Raw genomic sequence first — 23,622 nt, 5'->3', positions numbered from 1 at the left:
TACCTTGAACCCCCCAATGTCCTGCTTTGACATGAGCCCATCTAGCCAATCCTGGGCTGGATTGTCTTAATTCAATCATTACTTTTACTAATTGATCTGCAGCTTTATTATATAAAGCTTCTGAGTCTTGTCCATTAGTGTGTGCATCTACATGCATCACAGTAATAGGAATTGTTTTAGCCTTTTCCCAAATGTCTTCCCACAATTCTCTTCCCCAAACTTCTTTAGAATGTATTTTCCAATTAGTGGCATGCCATGTAGGCATCCAGGTAAGTAGTCCTTGGGTCACTGACCATGAGTCTGTATAAATATGGAGGCCCTGTGGTCCTCCCTGCATGACCACCATATGCACGGCCTTCAACTCCGCCCACTGACTGCTTTTTCCTTCTCCTAATTCTTCCAGAGACTGACCTAATTGTGGATTAAAAGCTCCTGCTTTCCATCGCCTTTTTCCTGCTTGATATTGACAGGAACCATCAGTGAACCATGCTCGACTTTTCTCATCATCTGACAAATCATCCCACCTTTTTCCTGCTTTAACAGGAGATTCCTCCAATGGTTGAACTTCAAAAGGTTCCTCATCTTCCTCAGGAGCATCAGCTACTTGTTCATGCAGCAATGACACCCCTTTTTCACCTGGTTTTACACGCTCTGACACATACCATTTCCATTTTATCACACTAGCCTCCTGAGCTGTCCCTATTCGGTGAGTGGTGGGATTACTCATCACCCATGAGAGAATAGGTATCTGTGTCCTCATCATTACTTCATGTCCCACCGTTTGTGATTCAGTTTCAATCAACGCCCAATAGCATGCTAAAAGCTGTTTTTCAAAAGGTGTATAACGCATACCTGCGTCCGGGAGTTTTCTCGACCAGAATCCTAAAGGTTTTCGTATCCTGTTTTGTTTTTGCCATAAGCTCCAATTAGCATAATCATTTAGAGCAGACACTTGAAGTTCTACTGGTCCTGATTGCATTTTTCCTAAGGACACAGCTTGTTGTATGGCTTCCTTTGCCATATCAAATGAGCATTGTTGTTCCTCTCCCCATACAAACTCTTCTTTCTTTCTAGTGCATCGATATAAAGGCTGCAAAATCTGTCCTAAATGTGGAATATGATGTCTCCAAAATCCAAATAAACCAATATATCGTTGTGCATCTGTCTTACTGTGAGGTACTGGAAAGTTAGCTATTCTCTCTTTAGCTTTTTGTGTGATTTCCCTCTCTCCTTTATTCCAAACTATTCCTAAGAATTTCACTGTTTGAGCTGGTCCCTGAATCTTTGCTGGATTAATTTCCCAGCCAAATGATTTCATATGAGTCACTAATTTCGGTAGATATTCCACTACTTCTGCTTCTGTATCTCCTTGAAGCATAATGTCATCAATGTAATGTGAGATCATCATTCTCATTGGAACCTGGAACTGTTCCAAATGCTCCGCCACCACTCTATGACAAATAGTGGGACTGTGTAAATATCCTTGTGGCAATCTTGTGAATGTATATTGCCGTCCTTCCCACGTAAATGCAAACTGTTCCATCCTATCCTCTGGGATTGGTATGGTAAAGAATGCATTGGCCAAATCTATAACAGCATACCACGTACCACTATGATGTTGCACTCGTTCAATTATACTCACAGCATCAGGTACAGCTGAAGTCAAAGCCGGTGTATGTTTATTTAGACCTCTAAAGTCTACAGTCATTCTCCATGTACCATCCGATTTACGGACTGGCCACAATGGATTATTCCATTTTGTTGTCACTGGTTTCAAAACTCCTGCCTCCAAGTAGTCTTTTATGGTTGCAGTAATTTCTGCTTGTCCTCCAGGAATACGATATTGTTTCTGATTAATCACACATGTAGCCTCTGGAATGGGAAAAGGTTTCATTTTTACTTTTCCCACCAGAATCATTCTTATGTTTGCTATCCCAAATTGAAATTTACCCTGTTCTAAATGCAAAGTCATTCCAGCTAAAATATCCATGCCAATTATCCATTCATTAATTGGAGTCACTATTACAGTGTACACTTTAATTGGCATATTTCCAATTTTAAGCGGTATCGATATATTTTTTCCATACACCAATTGTCCGCCTAATCCAGTTAAGGGAACTATAGGTCCCTTCATTTTCTCTGGATTTCCATGAATCAATGAGGCCTCCGCTCCTGTGTCCACTAAAGCCGAGGTGACTTGAACTGATTTTTTCCAAAATATTTCCAATCACACATGGGGTCTAATATCACTTGTGAACCATTGTTTTAATTCTCGGCGGGCCACAAGAGTTTGACCATCATCCTAATCTTCCTCGCAAGGGTCAAAGCTCCAAGAACGCCTTTCTTTATTTTTCCCCTTCTTTTTGTCTTTCTTTCCTTTCCGGACTGCAGCTATTTGCAGCTGATCATCATCAGAGTCCTCCTCCTCCTCCTCCTGTAGGGGAGGGGCACTAGGTTTCACTCCTTTCTTTTCTCCCTGCACAATTTCTTTCAACAATGAGGCCAATTCAAACATATCAGGGCGCATCCCTGACACACAAGTCACTTTCAATCCTTTTTGTTTACATTTTTCAGCCAAGAAGGAAGTTGGTACACCGTCTATTTCTTCGGCTTGAATTTCCAATTGCTTCACTTGTTGTTCTAATCTTGTCACCTTTTGTGATTTAGCACATTCTGATGAGCGGACTGTATCTAAAGTTAAAACCCGCTCTTTCCAGGCTTCTGCACAAATCCACATCATTTCATGAATACCTCCCAACGGAGCTTTCTCTTTAACCTCCACCCGTTTTAACATTTCACATAAAACTGGCGGAGTCGCGGTGGGAATCGCTCCAGTCCACGGCCCAGGGCGTCCCCCACGTCGCCGTAGAAGCTGGCCTATTTCCTTAAAAGTGATCCCATCCCACCCCGGGACCACTTCTTCCTGCTGAGATGCCACCTCCGCATCTCTCTTTCCCAATCTAAAGCAAGACTCCTGCTGAGATGCCACCTCCGCATCTCTCTTTCCCAATCTAAAGCAAGACATTTCTGTGTGTAGTCTGAGCGTAACCGTATCCTGCCGACAACGCCAAAAATGTTTTGAAACACAAGGTTCGGTCAGATCGGCACACAGAAATGATCACACAGACTGCATTTTGCTAGAATAAAAAGGCGTATATTTATTCCCCACAAAAGCAGTTACATCAAACACAAGTGGTTGCAGCGCATTTTTCTCTTACCGTGACGCCTTTAAGGTGGAGAGCCAACACCTTCAGCAGAGTGCGCCTGTCAACCGGCTGGGCGTTCGTACGTTAACCCGCAGCAGACTCTGTTGAAGCATGGTTCTACTCCCTCTTTTCTAGTGTGTCCGCGAAGGGAGGGTGAGTGGCCAACTCAACCTCCCTGGCGCACATAATTTCTTTAATCAACAGGCATCTGAAAGTTATTTCAAAGATATAATAAAAGCAGTTCTTCACTCCCAGTTCAGAATGATCCCAGCATGCTTCACTCCCAGTCGTTAGTGGCTACGAAAACAAAGTCGTGCTATCAGTGTAATAATAACAAGTACATCCAGCTCTTCGCTCCCAGTTCAGACTGACCCCAGAGTGCTAAAACAAAATTAAATAACAAATACATTCTCAGGGTTACTTTAAGACAGGTGCAAAACAGCACAATAACATTTTTATTATACATGACCTTTACCTGAGTTGTGAAGACTGAGTGACAGAGTTTAGGAATAGTGTGATATATAAAGGTGTTGTGTGTAAGCAATTGAAAAAAACTGTAATACACTCACCTAAAAAAGACCTGTTTTTATTGTTTTGTCAAAACAACTATTTAGAAAGTTCTGAACCGAGTTTGGACGCTGTTGAGATTTTCCAATGTTCTATAACCTTTGGGAAAAATATCAAATTTTTCACTTGAGGGAAGTTATTGCTATATTTGTATGATGTTTTCAGATTTTTCTTTTTGGTTTAGGAGACGGTTGATTCCAAAGATGGTGCCATACCTGTACCAGAACAAGCAGGCAAAACCATCAGCAAGAAGGACAAGTCAAACGAGCTGGAAGCCATCCAAATCCATGTCTCAAGGTTCCATAAATGTTGCAGAGAAATTATTGGACAACAGTACTTTATCACGTCAGAAATATGACTGTCACATGTGAATAAGTAACATCTACTGTTGTCATGTTTTGAACTGTAATGGAAAAAATGCAAAGATTTCCAATTGACAAATGAATGTGAGACAATATTAAGCCCCATTATATCAAAATAAAGTTTGTTTATCTGCCAAAAATGTGAGTTGTCCATTGAACAACTGCAGATGGAAAATTTTGAAAAACAAAAACTGATTAATAACATTCTGTTTACCAAAATAGTAAAAGTAAGTCCCTTTGGCTGCTCCCTTGTTTGCACTTGGGGTCGCCACAGCAAATCCAAGGTGGATCTGCATGTTGAATTGGCATAAGTTTTATGCCGGATGCCCTTCCTGACGCAACTCCACATTACATGGAGAAATGTGGCAGGGGTGGGATTTGAACCCGGAGCCTTCTGAACTGAAACCAAGTGCATTAACCACTTGGCCACCACCCCTGCATTCTGTTTACCAAAATAAGAGACTCAAATAAATGTTTATCAACAAATAAGCAATTATTCTTTTTGACTTTCAATTAAGCAGCCACATGGGATGTGCAGCCAGTACATTCTGAGTGCCGGTCCCAAGCCTGGATAAATGAGGAGGGTTGCGTCAGGAAGGTCATCCGGTATAAAACAAGCCTAACCCAACTATGCAGACTAAGAATCGAATTTCCATACCGGATCGGTCGCGGCCCAGGATACCAACGTCCACCACGGGTGCTGTTGCCCAACAGGGTGCCGGTGGAAATCGGGCTACTGCTGGGCGAAGACGATGAAGAAGAGGAGGAGAACGTTTCCACAAACAGTGGGAGAAGAAAACTAGAGGGTGGAAATGAGAGTGGGGACTTTGAATGTTGGTAGTATGACTGGTAAAGGGAGAGAGCTGGCTGATATGATGGAGAGGAGAAAGGTAGACATAATGTGTGTGCAAGAGACCAAGTGGAAGGGAAGTAAGAGCAGGAGCATCGGCGGTGGGTACAAGTTGTTGTACCATGGTGAGGACAGGAAGAGAAATGGTGTTGGGGTCATTTTAAAGGAAGAGTATGTTAAAAGTGTGTTGGAGGTTAAGCGAGTGTCTGACAGGGTGATGAGTGTGAAGTTGGAAATTGAAGGGGTGATGATGAATATCATCAGTGCATATGCCCCACAGGTAGGTTGTGAGATGAAGGAGAAAGAAGATTTCTGGAGTGTGTTAGATGAGGTGGTGGAGAGTGTGCCCAAGCATGAAAGAGTGGTGATAGGAGCAGACTTCAATGGGCATGTTGGTGAAGGGAACAGAGGTGATGAGGAAGTAATGGGTAGATATGGTATCAAGGATAGGAATGGGGAAGGACAGATGGTAGTTGATTTTGCAAAAAGGATGGAAATGGCTGTGGTGAATACCTACTTTAAGAAAAGGGAGGAGCACAGGGTAACATATAAGAGTGGAGGAAGGTGCACACAGGTGGACTACATTCTTTATAGGAGATGCAAGCTAAAAGAAATCAGAGACTGTAAGGTGGTGGCAGGAGAGAGTGTCGTTAGACAGCATAGGATGGTTGTTTGTAGGATGACTTTAGAGGTAAAGAAGAAGAAGAGAGTGAGAGCTCAACAAAGGATCAGATGGTGGAAGCTGAAGGAGGAAGACTGTTGTGTGAAATTTAGCGAGCAGGTGAGAGAAGCACTGGTTGGAGGGGAAGCAATTTTGGACAACTGGAAAAGTACTGCAGATGTGGTGAGGGAGACAGCTAGGACAGTACTGGGTATGACATCTGGACAGTGGAAGGAAGACAAGGAGACTTGGTGGTGGAATGAAGAGGTCCAGGAAAGCATAAGGAGAAAGAGGTTGGCGAAAAAGTTTTGGGATAGTCGGAGAGATGAAGAAAGTAGACAGGAGTACAAGGAGATGCGGCTGTAAGGCGAAAAGAGAAGTGGCAAAAGCGAAGGAAAAGGCATATTGCGAGCTGTACAAGAAGTTGAATAGTAAGGAAGGAGAAAAGGACTTGTACCGATTGGCCAGACAAAGGGACAGAGCTGGAAAGGATGTGCAGCAGGTTAGGGTGGTAAAAGATGCACATGGTAATGTGCTGACAAGTGAGGAGTGTGTGCTGAGAAGGTGGAGGGAATATTTTGAAGAGCTGATGAATAAAGAAAATGAGCGAGAGAAAAGGCTGGATGATGTGGTGAGAGTAAATCAGGAAGTACAAGAGATTAGTAAGGAAGAAGTGAGGGCTGCTATGAAGAGGATGAAGAGTGGAAAGGCAGTTGGTCCAGATGACATTCCAGTGGAGGCATGGAAATGTCTAGGAGAGATGGCAGTAGAGTTTCTAACCAGATTGTTTAATAAAATCTTGGAAAGTGAGAGGATGCCTGAGGAGTGGAGACGAAGTGTGCTGGTTCCTATTTTCAAGAACAAGGGTGATGTGCAGAGCTGCAGTAACTACAGAGGCATAAAGTTGATCAGCCACAGCATTAAGTTATGGGAAAGAGTAGTAGAAGCTAGGCTTAGAAAACAGGTGAAGATCTATGAGCATCAATATGGTTTCATGCTGAGAAAGAGCACTACAGGATGCAATGTTTGCTCTGAGAATACTGTTGGAGAAGTACAGAGGCCAGAAAGAGTTACATTGTGTGTTTGTGGACTTAGAAAAAGCTTATGATAGGATGCCAAGAGAAGAGCTGTGGTATTATATGAGGAAGTCTGGAGTGTCAGAGAAGTATGTTAGGGTAGTGCAGGACATGTACAGGAATAGTGTGACAGTGGCAGGGGCGTGCTGGGAACATTTTTCAGCCCGGGAGTTTCATATCCAACCGGCCCAAAACCGTCAGCGCACAGAGATAATAAGAGTTCTGCTGTGGCATTTCAATCCAGCATTTATGTGCTGACTGACTGTGAAAATCAGGGTGGCTTATAATAGAAAGTAAAAGCTAGTTAGTTAAAACAAGAACGGTATTGTTAACTCACCATTTTTGGCCCTTTTTCAGCCAATTTTTCACTCCTGCGAGAATTTTTTGGATCGCGCCGAGTTTCAGCTTAATCGTAGCGTCCTGCATCGTGCAGTCTACATGGAGTAACGAGCTGCGTTTAACATCTCACGACCACCTCCCGATGGGGGAATCATATGGTCGGATGAATATCAACCCTGTTTGATATTTTGGTCGGCCGTCGTGACTCGAGAGGGTTCTGCGCTGTTGAAGCAGCGCTACAAGCGTCTACGTGCTGATTACGTCGCGCACTGTGCGCTGTGCAAACACCGGAGAGAGCAAACAGTGATCTCATGTAAAGTCTTGTTGTTTTTTTTTATTGCGTTCCCTCGCAATAACCTAATATCATATTAAAGTTCATGCCTATCAGCGCGCACAGTGAGTGGAATCAGGTGGGGGGAGACTGAACGTATATGCACGCGCACACACACAACACACACACACACACACACACACACACAGCAGACAACAACAGGATTCACCACAGATGAGGGAATAAGTTGCTACACCTTGCGCAGCTGTATGACTCCGTATGAAATATAGTTTATTTATACAACAGTGTAAGTAGCAACACTGGTTATGAATGTTTATGTTTTCTTTTTTGTCCTCTCATGAATCACGTTGCTGTCTGCTGTGTGCGCGCGCGCATATGCGCTCAGTCTCCACCCACCTGATTTCACTCACTGTGCGCGCTGATAGACATGAAATACATTTTTTTTTAAAAAAGAAACGCGACCCCGACGTGTGGTTTTTGAAGGTACAATGTGAGCAGTCAGATCACATCAGAGCATCAGTGTGAGAACATGAATCGTGCGCTCTGAACTTTTAAACCCTGCGGTTTTGTCGCACACTTTGAGCTGGAGCCGAGTACAACAATTGAAAATATCGTACAGTGTATGCCCAGCCAAGTCAGTGTCTTTTTCTTTTTCTTAATCTAGCTTTTTCAGCTCCACCTGGCTTTTTTCCGTCCATCTTTTCCTTCACGGGCCACTCCTCCTGTACTTGCTAGTAGCGCAAGTCCCATCTGAGCACACAGGGCTTGGTTGGACTAAACTAACTGTAATGAATGCATAGGGGTGTTAAACATGTAATGGGATGTCCTTACCTCGGGCTTTGGAAAAGATAACAGTTGCAAAAGAAGCAGTCTTAAGTTATTTTCTTGTGAATTTTTGTGATTGTAACACATTTATAACACTTAATGTCTTCTCTTTAAGATACAGCAGCCCAAGTGTCTTGCTGTGTAGCCTAACAGTGGTGGTCATATATGTATGTCTATATTAACACCCCCTCACAACAGCCCCAGGTTGGACCAGCCCACCGGGAAAACTCCCGACTCTCCCGATTACCCAGCACGCGGTAGGACAGTGGTGAGATGCGCAGTCAGAATGACAGACTCATTCAAGGTGGAGGTGAGATTACAGGTGATGGACAGGTTGATGGATGAGATCAGACAGGAGTCCCCGTGGACTATGATGTTTGCAGATGACATTGTGATCTGTAGTGAGAGTAGAGAGCAAGTTGAGTTTAGTCTGGAGAGGTGGAGATATGCTTTGGAGAGAAGGGGAATGAAAGTCAGTAGAAACAAGGATGTGGATTTATGGATGTGCTGAGGGAGGACATGCAGGTGGTTGGTGTGACAGAGGAAGATACAGAGGACAGGGTGAGATGGAAACGATTGATCTGCTGTGGCGACCCCTAACGGGAACAGCTGAAAGACAAAGAAGACTTTCAATTAAGCAATCAGCACCATGTACAGTTTATAATTTTATTATATTTCTATTAAGCAACCACAATCAAAACTTTTCATTTATCAAGTGTCATTTTGCAAATGTAAAGTCATGTGTGGATCCTTGTGGAGAAGTTGGACCGGTTTCCCACTCAGTGCAGCATGGAAGCCTTCATAAATGTCATTCTCTTCTGGGAACCTGTTTCTTATCGCCATAACTGCACAGGCTGGAATCACCTTTCTGCATTTCCTCCCAAGTTTGCCACAGACCCACCAGGTAAAACTGTGGTAAGTTGAGTGTCTGTACAATCTGAAACAATAAAATTCAATAACTAAGAAAAATATTTTTGGACAATGCATTCAGAGTGAAACACTGCAATCATTGCTAATTTTATTATTATTCTACAATACAGTCAAAATACAATATGTATACATTTAATAATTATATATATATATATATATATATATATATATATATATATATATATATATATATATATATATATATAATTATCCCAAGTGAGGCTTCAGAATTAGCTCATTGTGTAAAAACAGATGTGTGATATTTTCACTTTGTAAAAATGACAAAGCTGCAGTTAATGTCGATAAACTGTCCAGAGTTTATGTTTCTAAATGAAACCATGAGTGAAACTTGTCGGATGTTTCTTTGAGTGACGTGACGCGTTGGATCATGTTGTCTGATGATGAAATGACATTTATAAAGTTACATGAAGCTGTTTCACTTTTTCTCGTTGTTTACAAAACATTAGTATAGAATAATACAATGATCCAATTATCAGAGGGGTATTCCAGCAAACTCCATGAAACCAAATCCCCTCTTATTTTGACAAGTTGCAACTTTCTAGGCAAGGGTTTCATTCCAACAATCTCAGTAACGTCAAGTCTTGCTGAGTTACCGTAGTAACTTATACTTCTGAACTACTCTGGTCACTACTAGGCTAATTGTCAGGCTTAGCCTGAGTTGCCGCTGAACCAAACCTGTCAACTCTGGGAAATATCAGAGAGGGAGATATTTTTTGCCATAAACTTATAATGAATGTACAACCCAACCTTGAGCCCTGTAGAGTGTTGTGCATATTTTCTTTCTTTCTTATTAATTAGTTAATTAATCCTAATTAATTAATTGCACAGTATGTAAAATAGTAAATAAATGAATAAATTAAAAAGTCCAGTGGAGCTAAGTGCCACTCTTAGCAGCTTTGAGTTCATCTTTTCTCGGTTTGAAGTCACTGGCCTTGCAATCTAAGTTGAGTTTGAAAGTCAAAGTCAAAGTTAACTTTATTATCCCAGAAGGGAAATTCAGATGGTCAAGGTGCGTATAATACAGACAACTTCAGACAAGATAGACAAACTTAAAAACAGATAAATAAATAAAAGACAGATAAACACCCCCCTCCCCCATGCCTCTCTGGCTCCTCTCCACACAGCTAAGCTGCTGCATACCACACACACACACACACACACACACACACACACACACACACACACACACACACACACACACACACACACACACACACACACACACACACACACACACACACACACAGATAGTACTACAGTGTCAAGTCCCCTGCTGAGAACTGTGTCTTTCATTAACAATTTTGCAGAGGGAACAAATGACTTGCTGAACCTGCTTGTCCTTATTTTCCTTTGTAGTAGCCTCCCCTTACCACGCTGGCTTTTAACTGAAATCTGTTATGTAAAGGGTGGGTACTGTCTGCAAGAATACTTTCAGCCTTGTGTAGTACGATATCTTGAAGCAGCTGATGTTTGATTGCACCCAATTATCCTACTAGCTGTTTTAATAATACATTGCAATTTATCCTGATCTTGTTTACACATACTACCAAAGACACAGACCAGACCAAAGGACAAGACACTCTGAAGTACAGACTTATAAAATAACTCTAAAATGTAGGTGTCAACACTAAAACTACGCAATTTTCTTAGGAAAAACATTCTTTGTTGAAGCTTCTTCACCTTAAAACAGCACGTTTGTCAAATCTCAACTGTTCATTGCTTCCACTTGGGGGCGATGAAAGGAGTATGGTCTGAGTGGTTCTAACATCGTGTACATAGAATTTAGTGTGTGGAAATTAACCAATACATGGGCGATTTTAACATCCACACAGATGCTGAGAATGACAGCCTCAACACTGCATTTAATCTATTATTAGACTCTATTGGCTTTGCTCAAAATGTAAATGAGTCCACCCACCACTTTAATCATATCTTAGATCTTGTTCTGACTTATGGTATGGAAATAGAAGACTTAACAGTATTCCCTGAAAACTCCCTTCTGTCTGATCATTTCTTAATAACATTGAAGACAACTTTGGATGCTGTAGCTCCTCTGAAAAAGAGAGCTTTAAATCAGAAGTGCCTGACTCCGTGGTATAACTCACAAACTCGTAGCTTAAAGCAAATAACCAGTACGTTGGAGAGGAAATGGCATCTCACTAATTTAGAAGATCTTCACTTAGCCTGGAAAAAGAGTCTGTTGCTCTATAAAAAAGCCCTCCGTAAAGCTAGGACATCTTTCTACTCATCACTAATTGAAGAAAATAAGAACAACCCCAGGTTTCTTTTCAGCACTGTAGCCAGGCTGACAAAGAGTCAGAGCTCTATTGAGCTGAGTATTCCATTAACTTTAACTAGTAATGACTTCATGACTTTCTTTGCTAACAAAATTTTAACTATTAGAGAAAAAATTACTCATAACCATCCCAAAGACGTATCGTTATCTTTGGCTGCTTTCAGTGATGCCGGTATTTGGTTAGACTCTTTCTCTCCGATTGTTCTGTCTGAGTTATTTTCATTAGTTACTTCATCCAAACCATCAACATGTCTATTAGACCCCATTCCTACCAGGCTGCTCAAGGAAGCCCTACCATTATTTAATGCTTCGATCTTAAATATGATCAATCTATCTTTGTTAGTTGGCTATGTACCACAGGCTTTTAAGGTGGCAGTAATTAAACCATTACTTAAAAAGCCATCACTTGACCCAGCTATCTTAGCTAATTACTAGGCCAATCTCCAACCTTCCTTTTCTCTCAAAAATTCTTGAAAGGGTAGTTGTAAAACAGCTAACTGATCATCTGCAGAGGAATGGTCTTTGAAGAGTTTCAGTCAGGTTTTAGAATTCATCATAGTACAGAAACAGCATTAGTGAAGGTTACAAATGATCTTCTTATGGCCTCGGACAGTGGACTCATCTCTGTGCTTGTTCTGTTAGACCTCAGTGCTGCTTTTGATACTGTTGACCATAAAATTTTATTACAGAGATTAGAGCATGCCATAGGTATTAAAGGCACTGCGCTGCGGTGGTTTGAATCATATTTGTCTAATAGATTACAATTTGTTCATGTAAATGGGGAATCTTCTTCACAGACTAAAGTTAATTATGGAGTTCCACAAGGTTCTGTGCTAGGACCAATTTTATTCACTTTATACATGCTTCCCTTAGGCAGTATTATTAGACGGTATTGCTTAAATTTTCATTGTTACGCAGATGATACCCAGCTTTATCTATCCATGAAGCCAGAGGACACACACCAATTAGCTAAACTGCAGGATTGTCTTACAGACATAAAGACATGGATGACCTCTAATTTCCTGCTTTTAAACTCAGATAAAACTGAAGTTATTGTACTTGGCCCCACAAATCTTAGAAACATGGTGTCTAACCAGATCCTTACTCTGGATGGCATTACCCTGACCTCTAGTAATACTGTGAGAAATCTTGGAGTCATTTTTGATCAGGATATGTCATTCAAAGCGCATATTAAACAAATATGTAGGACTGCTTTTTTGCATTTACGCAATATCTCTAAAATTCAGAAAGGTCTTGTCTCAGAGTGATGCTGAAAAACTAATTCATGCATTTATTTCCTCTAGGCTGGACTATTGTAATTCATTATTATCAGGTTGTCCTAAAAGTTCCCTAAAAAGCCTTCAGTTAATTCAAAATGCTGCAGCTAGAGTACTGACGGGGACTAGAAGGAGAGAGCATATCTCACCCATATTGGCCTCTCTTCATTGGCTTCCTGTTAATTCTAGAATAGAATTTAAAATTCTTCTTCTTACTTATAAGGTTTTGAATAATCAGGTCCCATCTTATCTTAGGGACCTCGTAGTACCATATCACCCCAATAGAGCGCTTCGCTCTCAGACTGCAGGCTTACTTGTAGTTCCTAGGGTTTGTAAGAGTAGAATGGGAGGCAGAGCCTTCAGCTTTCAGGCTCCTCTCCTGTGGAACCAGCTCCCAATTCAGATCAGGGAGACAGACACCCTCTCTACTTTTAAGATTAGGCTTAAAACTTTCCTTTTTGCTAAAGCTTATAGTTAGGGCTGGATCAGGTGACCCTGAACCATCCCTTAGTTATGCTGCTATAGACGTAGACTGCTGGGGGGTTCCCATGATGCACTGTTTCTTTCTCTTTTTGCTCTGTATGCACCACTCTGCATTTAATCATTAGTGATCGATCTCTGCTCCCCTCCACAGCATGTCTTTTTCCTGGTTCTCTCCCTCAGCCCCAACCAGTCCCAGCAGAAGACTGCCCCTCCCTGAGCCTGGTTCTGCTGGAGGTTTCTTCCTGTTAAAAGGGAGTTTTTCCTTCCCACTGTAGCCAAGTGCTTGCTCACAGGGGGTCGTTTTGACCGTTGGGGTTTTACATAATTATTGTATGGCCTTGCCTTACAATATAAAGCGCCTTGGGGCAACTGTTTGTTGTGATTTGGCGCTATATAAAAAAAATTGATTGATTGATTGATGTTTCTGTGACAGTAAATCAACACTGATGGATAGTTAAAAAACCAAACAACAAAAATTTGTTTTGGAGCTTACATCTGTTGTTTAAATGGCATTTAAGGTTGCATTCATGTAGGCGGTAAAGGTGGAAAATCTATTATCTGAGAAGTGTGGATTCACTTAGTGAGCTCAGAAAACAAGATTAAATTTTGGACAATTTTGCAAACACTTCATAATCAGTTGTTAATAATATCATCTTGTAAATACCATCCATATAATAAAAGGGGAGCAGCCTCTCGTCCTTTTGGTGTACTTATTAAGTTTTTCAAGACGATTCAAGTCTTGAAAACAGCAAGGTGATTGGAGCAATATTTTTTGACAAATTAGTAAGTTTTGACAACAAGCCTGTTTATTGTGTTTTTTGTGTATTATGTCCAAGTGTGGTGCCCTTTTTTGCAGAGGGACAAAGATACGTTGGATGAAATGGATGAAATGTAATAGAGCTGAGAAACATCTGCAGAGACCCTAATAGCATTATATATCCCAGAGCGTGGCAGTGATATGACATGCTGTCAGCTTTTTATCATCATTCCTTTGAGTCTCATGAATGTCACAAATTGCTCTATGAAAATTAATGATGACAACATACACACAATGCAATGCAACTTACTACACCTTAACTAAAGTGACATGAAATATACAATAACATGGCTAAAATTCTTCTCTATGACCCATGCATAGAACGGGTAACTCAGGCAGTATATAAATAAAGTATGAGAAATTACTAATCCAGTTAATACACTCACCTAAAAAGACCTGCTTTTAGAAAAGAAAAACACTTCTATAAATAAAAGAGTCAAATAGACTAAACCATATTCACCGTTAAAAAAATAAAATACCAATGCACACACCGAAATGTGAACAATCACTGGCCACAACTTCAAGTTGGACCAATGCAATGCATTCTGGGTAAAATGTACTAATAAATAAATGTGTCCTTATTCTACAGATTGCAGTGCTTTATGCTACTGCTGTGGTGAATATGTTGAAGTTTCTTAGATCTTGTTAAAATTGTGTTCGTAGGTATTTTTGATGTCTAAATTATGAAACATCATGACACCATAAGTGAGTGGTTGAGTTGTATTATGGGCTTCAAAGGGCTGAGCTTCATAACTTTGGACAACAGTAATGTTGAAATAATTCCAAAAATGTTTTCTGCTTGTTCACAAAAAGCTGACAATAATTGAAATTTTTCTGGAGTCTGACTTGTGCATTTCAGTCTTCCACTAACATATCACTCCATAAAAAAAAGTTTTAATTTGTTTTATGAAATGATTCCTTAGTTTAAATAACTTTAAACTAAGGTATCACTCCATAACAAACACTCTTAAAACACTAAGTTATTTATACTAAGGAATATCTTAGAAATTATATATATTATATGTTAATTTGAAGGTTGAAATTCACAAGTCAGACTCCAGACAAAAAAAATTAATGAATAAATTTGACGTTAACGGCTTTTTGTAAACATGTAGGAGAAATTTCAGGGATCACTGAAACGTTATGAAACTCAGCATTTTTGCAGCCCATAATACAACCCAACCACTCACTTATGGTGTCATGTTGTCTCATAATTTAGACATCCAAAACACCTACGGACATAATTTTAAGAAGCTCTAAGAAATTTCATCATGTTCACCACAGCAGGAGCATAAAGCACTTCAATCTGCAGAATAAGGACACATTTATTTATCAGTACATTTTACCCAGAATGCATTGGTATGTTAATCGTACGCATTTAGTCAATCAGCAGTTTCCTGCCAGCTTTTCTCTCTGAGTTTATTTATTGCTGCCGTGTTCCCTCTTTTCCTTATTAGATATTTAAATTCCTCCATTATAAGTGCTGCTCTCAGGCAGTGAACATTGCTGCTCACTCTTTACATTTTGTCATTGTGAAGCCAGTTGATCTGTGTTCGACCTCATGGGCTTCCTCTAAATAGATGACATTAGTAGAAAAATTGTGGAGTCTGTGGGTGGTGAGATGAAGTAATCACAAATACTTTTAGACTGCACTCCTGATCTGAGCCACGAAGAACAACTATCAATCAGAATTCAACTTGTTGCAGTTGAGGATGCCCCAGAAAAAAGAGCATTTTATGGGGTTCTTTGAGACTCGGAGAGCTCAACATCTCCTTTGGAGACTGTAGGGAGCAGTCTGATGATCATGGTGCAAATATGGAAGAGGAAGAGGAAAGAAGTCCAAGTCAGACCCGTAGAAATAAATTAGAGCTGTGTTTGACTGTGTGACGTGTATATAAATAATAATATTTCTGTCTTGTGATGGTTCAATTTGTTTCTTAAACTCGGTTAAATATGTCGGGGGGGGGGGGGTATTCGGCACCATAACAGAGCGTGGTGTGTCGGTGGTTCTAGTCCCGCGGCAGGAACATCAACAGGTTAAGACTATACTTTCAGGGATCATTTCTATAGTTTTCTGACTTGAGAAATGTGTTTCTAAAGTGTTTGGTTTCTCCAACCATGATGAAGAGTTCTGATACTTCTTCCTGAGCATGAAATGGACAGAAAGAAATGATATTTATCTTCTGTCATTGATGATTGTTCATTGCTTCCGAATGGGGGTGATGAAAGAAGGAGTATGGTCTGAGTGGTTCTAACATTGTGTACATAGAATTTAGTGTTTAGAAATTACTCAATACATGTTTCTGTGACAGTAAATCAACAAAAACTTGTTTTGGAGCTTACATCTGTTGTTTAAATGGCTTTTAAGGTTGCATTCATGTAGGCGGTAAAGGTGGGAAATCTATTATCTGAGAAGTGTGGATTCACTTAGTGAGCTCAGAAAACAAGATTAAATTTTGGACAATTTTGCAAACACTTCATAATCAATTGTTAATAATATCATCTTGTAAATACCATCCATATAATAAAAGGGGAGCAGCCTCTCTTGTCCTTTTGGTGTACTTATTAATTTTTTCAAGAAGATTCATGTCTTGAAAACAGTAAGGTGATTGGACCAATATTTTTTGACAAATTAGTAAGTTTTGACAACAAGCCTGTTTATTGTGTTTTTTGTGTATTAGTAATACAGTGTTTGCAAAATTGTCCAAAATTTAATCTTGTTTTCTGAGCTCACTAAGTGAATCCACACTTCTCAGATAATAGATTTCCCACCTTTACCGCCTACATGAATGCAACCTTAAATGCCATTTAAACAACAGATGTAAGCTCCAAAACAAGTTTTTGTTGATTTACCGTCACAGAAACATGTATTGAGTAATTTCTAAACACTAAATTCTATGTACACAATGTTAGAACCACTCAGACCATACTCCTTCTTTCATCACCCCCATTCGAAAGCAATGAACAGTCATCAATGACAGAAGATAAATATCATTACTTTCTGTCCATTTCATGCTCAGGAAGAAGTATCAGAACTCTTCATCATGGTTGGAGAAAACCAAACACTTTAGAAACACATTGCCAAGTTAAAAAACTATAGAAATGATTTCCTGAAAAAATAGTCTTAACCTGTTGATGTTCCTGCCGCGGGACTAGAACCACCGACACACCACGCTCTGTTATGGTGCCGAATACCCCCCCCCCGACATATTTAACCGAGTTTAAGAAACAAATTGAACCATCACAAGACAGAAATATTATTATTTATATACACGTCACACAGTCAAACACAGCTCTATTTATTTCTACGGGTCTGACTTGGACTTCTTTCCTCTTCCCTTCCATATTTGCACCATGATCATCAGACTGCCCCCTACAGTCTCCAAAGGAGATGTTGAGCTCTCCGAGTCTCAAGGAACCCCATAAAATGCTCTTTTTTCTGGGGCATCCTCAACTGCAACAAGTTGAATTCTGATTGATAGTTGCTCTTCGTGGCTCAGATCAGGAGTGCAGTCTAAAGTATTTGTGATTACTTCATCTCACCACCCACAGACTCCACAATTTTTCCACTAATGTCATCTATTTAGAGGAAGCCCATGAGGTCGAACACAGATCAACTGGCATTCACAATGACAAAATGTAAAGAGTGAGCAGCAATGTTCACTGCCTGAGAGCAGCACTTATAATGGAGGAATTTAAATATCTAATAAGGAAAAGAGGGAACACGGCAGCAATAAATAAACTCAGAGAGAAAAGCTGGCAGGAAACTGCTGATTGACTAAATGCATATGATTAACATACCAATGCATTCTGGGTAAAATGTACTGATAAATAAATGTGTCCTTATTCTGCAGATTGAAGTGCTTTATGCTCCTGCTGTGGTGAACATGATGAAATTTCTTAGAGCTTCTTAAAATTATGTCCGTAGGTGTTTTGGATGTCTAAATTATGAGACAACATGACACCATAAGTGAGTGGTTGGGTTGTATTATGAGCTTCAAAATGCTGAGCTTCATAGCATTGCAGTGATCCCTGAAATTTCTCCTGCATGTTTACAAAAAGCTGGTAATATCAAATTTATTCATTAATTTTTTTTTTCTGGAGTCTGACTTGTGAATTTCAACCTTCAAATTAACATATAATATATATAATTTCTAAGATATTCCTTACTGAATTTTCATATAATTCCATAAAAAAGTAACTTTTTACTATCCTTTTTCATTTTAGTATAAATAACTTAGTGTTTTAAGAGTATTTGTTATGGAGTGATACCTTAAAGTTATTTAAACTAAGGAATCATTTCATAAAACAAATTAAAACTTTTTTTATGGAGTGATATGTTAGTGGAAGACTGAAATGCACAACAAGTCAGACTCCAGAAAAATTTCAATTATTGTCAGCTTTTTGTGAACAAGCAGAAAAAAATTTTTGGAATTATTTCAACATCACTGTTCTCCAAGTTTATGAAGCTCAGCACTTTGAAGCCCATAATACAACTCAACCACTCACTTATGGTGTCATGATGTTTCATAATTTAGACATCAAAAATACCTACGAACACAATTTTAACAAGATCTAAGAAACTTCAACATGTTCACCACAGCAGTAGCATAAAGCACTGCAATCTGTAGAATAAGGACACATTTATTTATTAGTACATTTTACCCAGAATGCATTGCATTGGTCCAACTTGAAGTTGTGGCCAGTGATTGTTCACATTTCGGTGTGTGCATTGGTATTTTATTTATTTAACAGTGAATATGGTTTAGTCTATTTGACTCTTTTATTTATAGAAGTGTTTTTCTTTTCTAAAAGCAGGTCTTTTTAGGTGAGTGTATTAACTGGATTAGTAATTTCTCATACTTTATTTATATACTGCCTGAGTTACCCGTTCTATGCATGGGTCATAGAGAAGAATTTTAGCCATGTTATTGTATATTTCATGTCACTTTAGTTAAGGTGTAGTAAGTTGCATTGCATTGTGTGTATGTTGTCATCATTAATTTTCATAGAGCAATTTGTGACATTTATGAGACTCAAAGGAATGATGATAAAAAGCTGACAGCATGTCATATCACTGCCACGCTCTGGGATATATAATGCTATTAGGGTCTCTGCAGATGTTTCTCAGCTCTATTACATTTCATCCATTTCATCCAACGTATCTTTGTCCCTCTGCAAAAAGGGGCACCACACTTGGACATACACTCAACAAAAATATAAACGCAACACTTTTGGTTTTGCTCCCATTTTGTATGAGATGAACTCAAAGATCTAAAACTTTTTCCACATACACAATATCACCATTTCCCTCAAATATTGTTCACAAACCAGTCTAAATCTGTGATAGTGAGCACTTCTCCTTTGCTGAGATAATCCATCCCACCTCACAGGTGTGCCATATCAAGATGCTGATTAGACACCATGATTAGTGCACAGGTGTGCCTTAGACTGCCCACAATAAAAGGCCACTCTGAAAGGTGCAGTTTTGTTTTATTGGGGGGGGATACCAGTCAGTATCTGGTGTGACCACCATTTGCCTCATGCAGTGCAACACATCTCCTTCGCATAGAGTTGATCAGGTTGTCAATTGTGGCCTGTGGAATGTTGGTCCACTCCTCTTCAATGGCTGTGCGAAGTTGCTGGATATTGGCAGGAACTGGTACACGCTGTCGTATACGCCGGTCCAGAGCATCCCAAACATGCTCAATGGGTGACATGTCCGGTGAGTATGCCGGCCATGCAAGAACTGGGACATTTTCAGCTTCCAAGAATTGTGTACAGATCCTTGCAACATGGGGCCGTGCATTATCCTGCTGCAACATGAGGTGATGTTCTTGGATGTATGGCACAACAATGGGCCTCAGGATCTCGTCACGGTATCTCTGTGCATTCAAAATGCCATCAATAAAATGCACCTGTGTTCTTCGTCCATAACAGACGCCTGCCCATACCATAACCCCACCGCCACCATGGGCCACTCGATCCACAACATTGACATCAGAAAACCGCTCACCCACACGACGCCACACACGCTGTCTGCCATCTGCCCTGGACAGTGTGAACCGGGATTCATCCGTGAAGAGAACACCTCTCCAACGTGCCAAACGCCAGCGAATGTGAGCATTTGCCCACTCAAGTCGGTTACGACGACGAACTGGAGTCAGGTCGAGACCCCGATGAGGACGACGAGCATGCAGATGAGCTTCCCTGAGACGGTTTCTGACAGTTTGTGCAGAAATTCTTTGGTTATGCAAACCGATTGTTTCAGCAGCTGTCCGAGTGGCTGGTCTCAGACGATCTTGGAGGTGAACATGCTGGATGTGGAGGTCCTGGGCTGGTGTGGTTACACGTGGTCTGCGGTTGTGAGGCTGGTTGGATGTACTGCCAAATTCTCTGAAACGCCTTTGGAGACGGCTTATGGTAGAGAAATGAACATTCAATACACGAGCAACAGCTCTGGTTGACATTCCTGCTGTCAGCATGCCAATTGCACGCTCCCTCAAATCTTGCAACATCTGTGGCATTGTGCTGTGTGATAAAACTGCACCTTTCAGAGTGGCCTTTTATTGTGGGCAGTCTAAGGCACACCTGTGCACTAATCATGGTGTGTAATCAGCATCTTGATATGGCACACCTGTGAGGTGGGATGGATTATCTCAGCAAAGTAGAAGTGCTCACTATCACAGATTTAGATATTGTGATATTGTGTATGTGGAAAAGGTTTTAGATCTTTGAGTTCATCTCATCCAAAATGGGAGCAAAACCAAAAGTGTTGCGTTTATATTTTTGTTGAGTGTAGAAATGAGAGCTGCTCCATCCAAAGTGGGATGGATGCCGTCTCTCTTAACAAGACCAGGTTTTCCCCAGAAGCTTTGCCAATTATCTATGAAGCCCACCTCATTTTTTGGACATCACTCAGACAGCCAGCAATTCAAGGAGAACATGCGGCTAAACATGTCACTCCCGGTCCGATTGGGGAGGAGCCCAGAGAAAACTACAGAGTCCGACATTGTTTTTGCAAAGTTACATACCGATTCAATGTTAATTTTAGTGACATCCGATTGGCGTAACCGGGTGTCATTACTGCCGACGTGAATTACAATCTTACCGAATTTACGCTTAGCCTTAGCCAGCAGTTTCAAATTTCCTTCAGTGTTGCCTGCTCTGGCCCCCGGAAGACAATTGACTATGGTTGCTGGTGTCGCTAACTTCACATTTCTCAGAGTTGCCATTAACCAGAGTTTGTTCCTCGGCGGGTGTGTCGCCGAGTGGGGAAAACAGGTTAGAGATGTGAACGGGTTGGTGGTGTACAGGGGGCTTGTGTTTAGGACTACGCTTCCTCCTCACAGTCACCCAGCCGACCTGCTTTCCCGGCTGCTCAGGATCTGCTGGGGGACAGCTAACGGCGGCTAAGCTACCTTGGTCCGCACCGACTACAGGGGCCTGGCTAGCTGTAGGATTTTCCAAAGGTGCGGAGCCGAGTCTCCAATTCGCCCAGCCTGGCCTCCAAAGCTACGAATAAGCTACACTTATTACAAGTACCATTACTGCTAAAGGAGGCCAAGGAATAACTAAACATTTCACAACCAGAGCAGAGAAGTCCGGGAGAGACAGGAGAAGCTACCATGCTAAACCGGCTAACAGCTAGGAGCTGCGCTAAGCTAGCGGATTCCTAAAAACACACAAAGTGAATAATGTGTAAATAATTTAAAGGTGATTCAGCAGAGGGAGTGCTTTAGTTAAGGCACGTGAAGATTACACTGTGAAACAAATCGTTATCTAGTTATCTAGATCAATCTAACTACGCAGATTAAACAGCTAACAGATACAGCAAAACACCGCTGTGCTCCGGAACAGGAAGTGATACAATACCGCATTGAGAGCCAACCACCCAAGTTCAACTCGGTACTTTGTAACATAATCTTTGTTGGCAATGACAGAGGTCAAACGTTTTCTGTAAGTCTTCACCTGGTTTGCACACACTGTAGCTGGTATTTTGGCCCATTCCTCCATGCAGATCTCCTCTAGAGCAGTGATGTTTTGGGGCTGTCACTGGGCAACAGGGACTTTCAACTCACTCAACAAATTTTCTATGGGGTTGAGGTCTGGAGACTGGCTTGGCCACTGCAGGACCTTGAAATGCTTTTTAAGAAGCCACTCCTTCGTTGCCTTAGCAGTGTGTTTGGGATCATTGTCATGTTGGAAAACCCAGCCACGTTGCATCTTCAATGCTCTCACTGATGGAAGGAGTTTTTGGTTTAAAATCTCACAATACATTCAGTCTTCCTTTAACACGGATCAGTTGTCCTGTCCCCTTTGCTGAAAAACAGCCCCCAAGCATGATGTTTCCACCCCCATGCTTCACAGTAGATATGGTGTTCTTGGGATGCAACTCAGCATTCGTCTTCCTCCAAACACAATGAGTTGACTTTTTAACAAAAAACATTTTGGTTTGACATGATATCTCCCAATCCTCTTCTGGATCATCCATATGCTCTCTGGAAAACTTCAGACGGGCCTGGACACGTAATGGCTTAAGCAGGGGGACACGCCTGTCACTGCAGGATTTCAGTCATTTTCAGTCAGGTCATTTTCAGGGTCCTTCCGTGTAGTTCTGGGATTTTTGTTCAACGTTCTCCTGATCATTTTGACCCCACGGGATGACATCTTGCGTGGAGCCCCACTTCGAGGGAGATTATCAGTGGTCTTGTATGTCTTCCATTTTCTTACAATTGCTCCCACAGTTGATTTATTCACACCAACCTGCTTGACTATTGTAGAGTCACTCTTCCTAAATGGACTGCCTTTATATAGTGCTTTTCCATCTGCATCAGACGTTCAAAGTGCTTTACAATTATGCCTCATATTTACCCCGATGTTAGGGTGCTGCTCACTACACACCGGGAGCAATAGGGGATTAAAGGCCTTGCCCAAGGGCCCTTAGTGATCTTCTAGTCAGGCGGGGATTTGAACCCATGATCTTCTGGACTCAAGCCCAACACCTTAACCACTAGACCATCACCTCCCCTAGCCTGGTGCAGGTCTACAATTTTCTTCCTGGTACTTGTTGTGTGTTGGGGGGTTTGGCTGGATGTTTTTGTGTTGTTTTCTTTTCTTTGCTCTCCAGGTGGTATGCAAACTGGTTTTTGTCTGTGGAGAAGGTGCTGGCAGAAGAATCCTTCACCCTCATCAACATTATTGGCTGCACTTGTGGAGGATGTTCACGTGCAGGCCTAATGACTCGCAGCACCTGTGGATGATGCTCACGTGCAGACTTAAAGACTTTCAGCTGAAGCAGATAATGAGATGGCGTTCTGCATTTAAGCCATGAGTGATTCAAGCAGAATTGCCGGGAACTCGACCTTGTGACGTTCGTTTGTGAGACGCTGAGGACCGCGCCTGGGTTTGACACATCGTGCCTGTGAAGGAGGACGGGTGAGGGACACATGCTGTCAGCACACATCAGAGGTGATTGATTGTCTGAATAAGTGTTAATAGTAATTTGGTATTTTGTTACGCAGTATATTTGAACATTGATGAGAATTGTGCAGCTCGCTTCTCACGGCCGTGGCGTGCGGACTGATGATCCTCCACCTGTTGTGAGAAGCTGCTCATTT

At 41.1% G+C, this 23,622-nt stretch overlaps 2 non-coding genes across 2 annotated transcripts; one reads left to right on the top strand and one right to left on the bottom strand.

The window, feature by feature from the left end:
- The first annotated feature begins 16,041 nt into the window (after positions 1–16,041).
- Positions 16,042–16,252, top strand: LOC115082661. Its single transcript, XR_003854225.1, has one exon. It is a non-coding gene; the product is annotated as a small nucleolar RNA U3 (small nucleolar RNA).
- Positions 16,253–16,916: 664 nt separating this feature from the next.
- Positions 16,917–17,128, bottom strand: LOC115082663. The gene has a single exon (XR_003854227.1). It is a non-coding gene; the product is annotated as a small nucleolar RNA U3 (small nucleolar RNA).
- Between the last annotated feature and the right edge of the window lie 6,494 nt (positions 17,129–23,622).

Source organism: Rhinatrema bivittatum, unplaced genomic scaffold, assembly GCF_901001135.1.
Source record: "Rhinatrema bivittatum unplaced genomic scaffold, aRhiBiv1.1, whole genome shotgun sequence".
Classification (NCBI taxonomy): domain Eukaryota; kingdom Metazoa; phylum Chordata; class Amphibia; order Gymnophiona; family Rhinatrematidae; genus Rhinatrema; species Rhinatrema bivittatum.
This window is presented reverse-complemented; position numbering and strand designations above follow the sequence as displayed.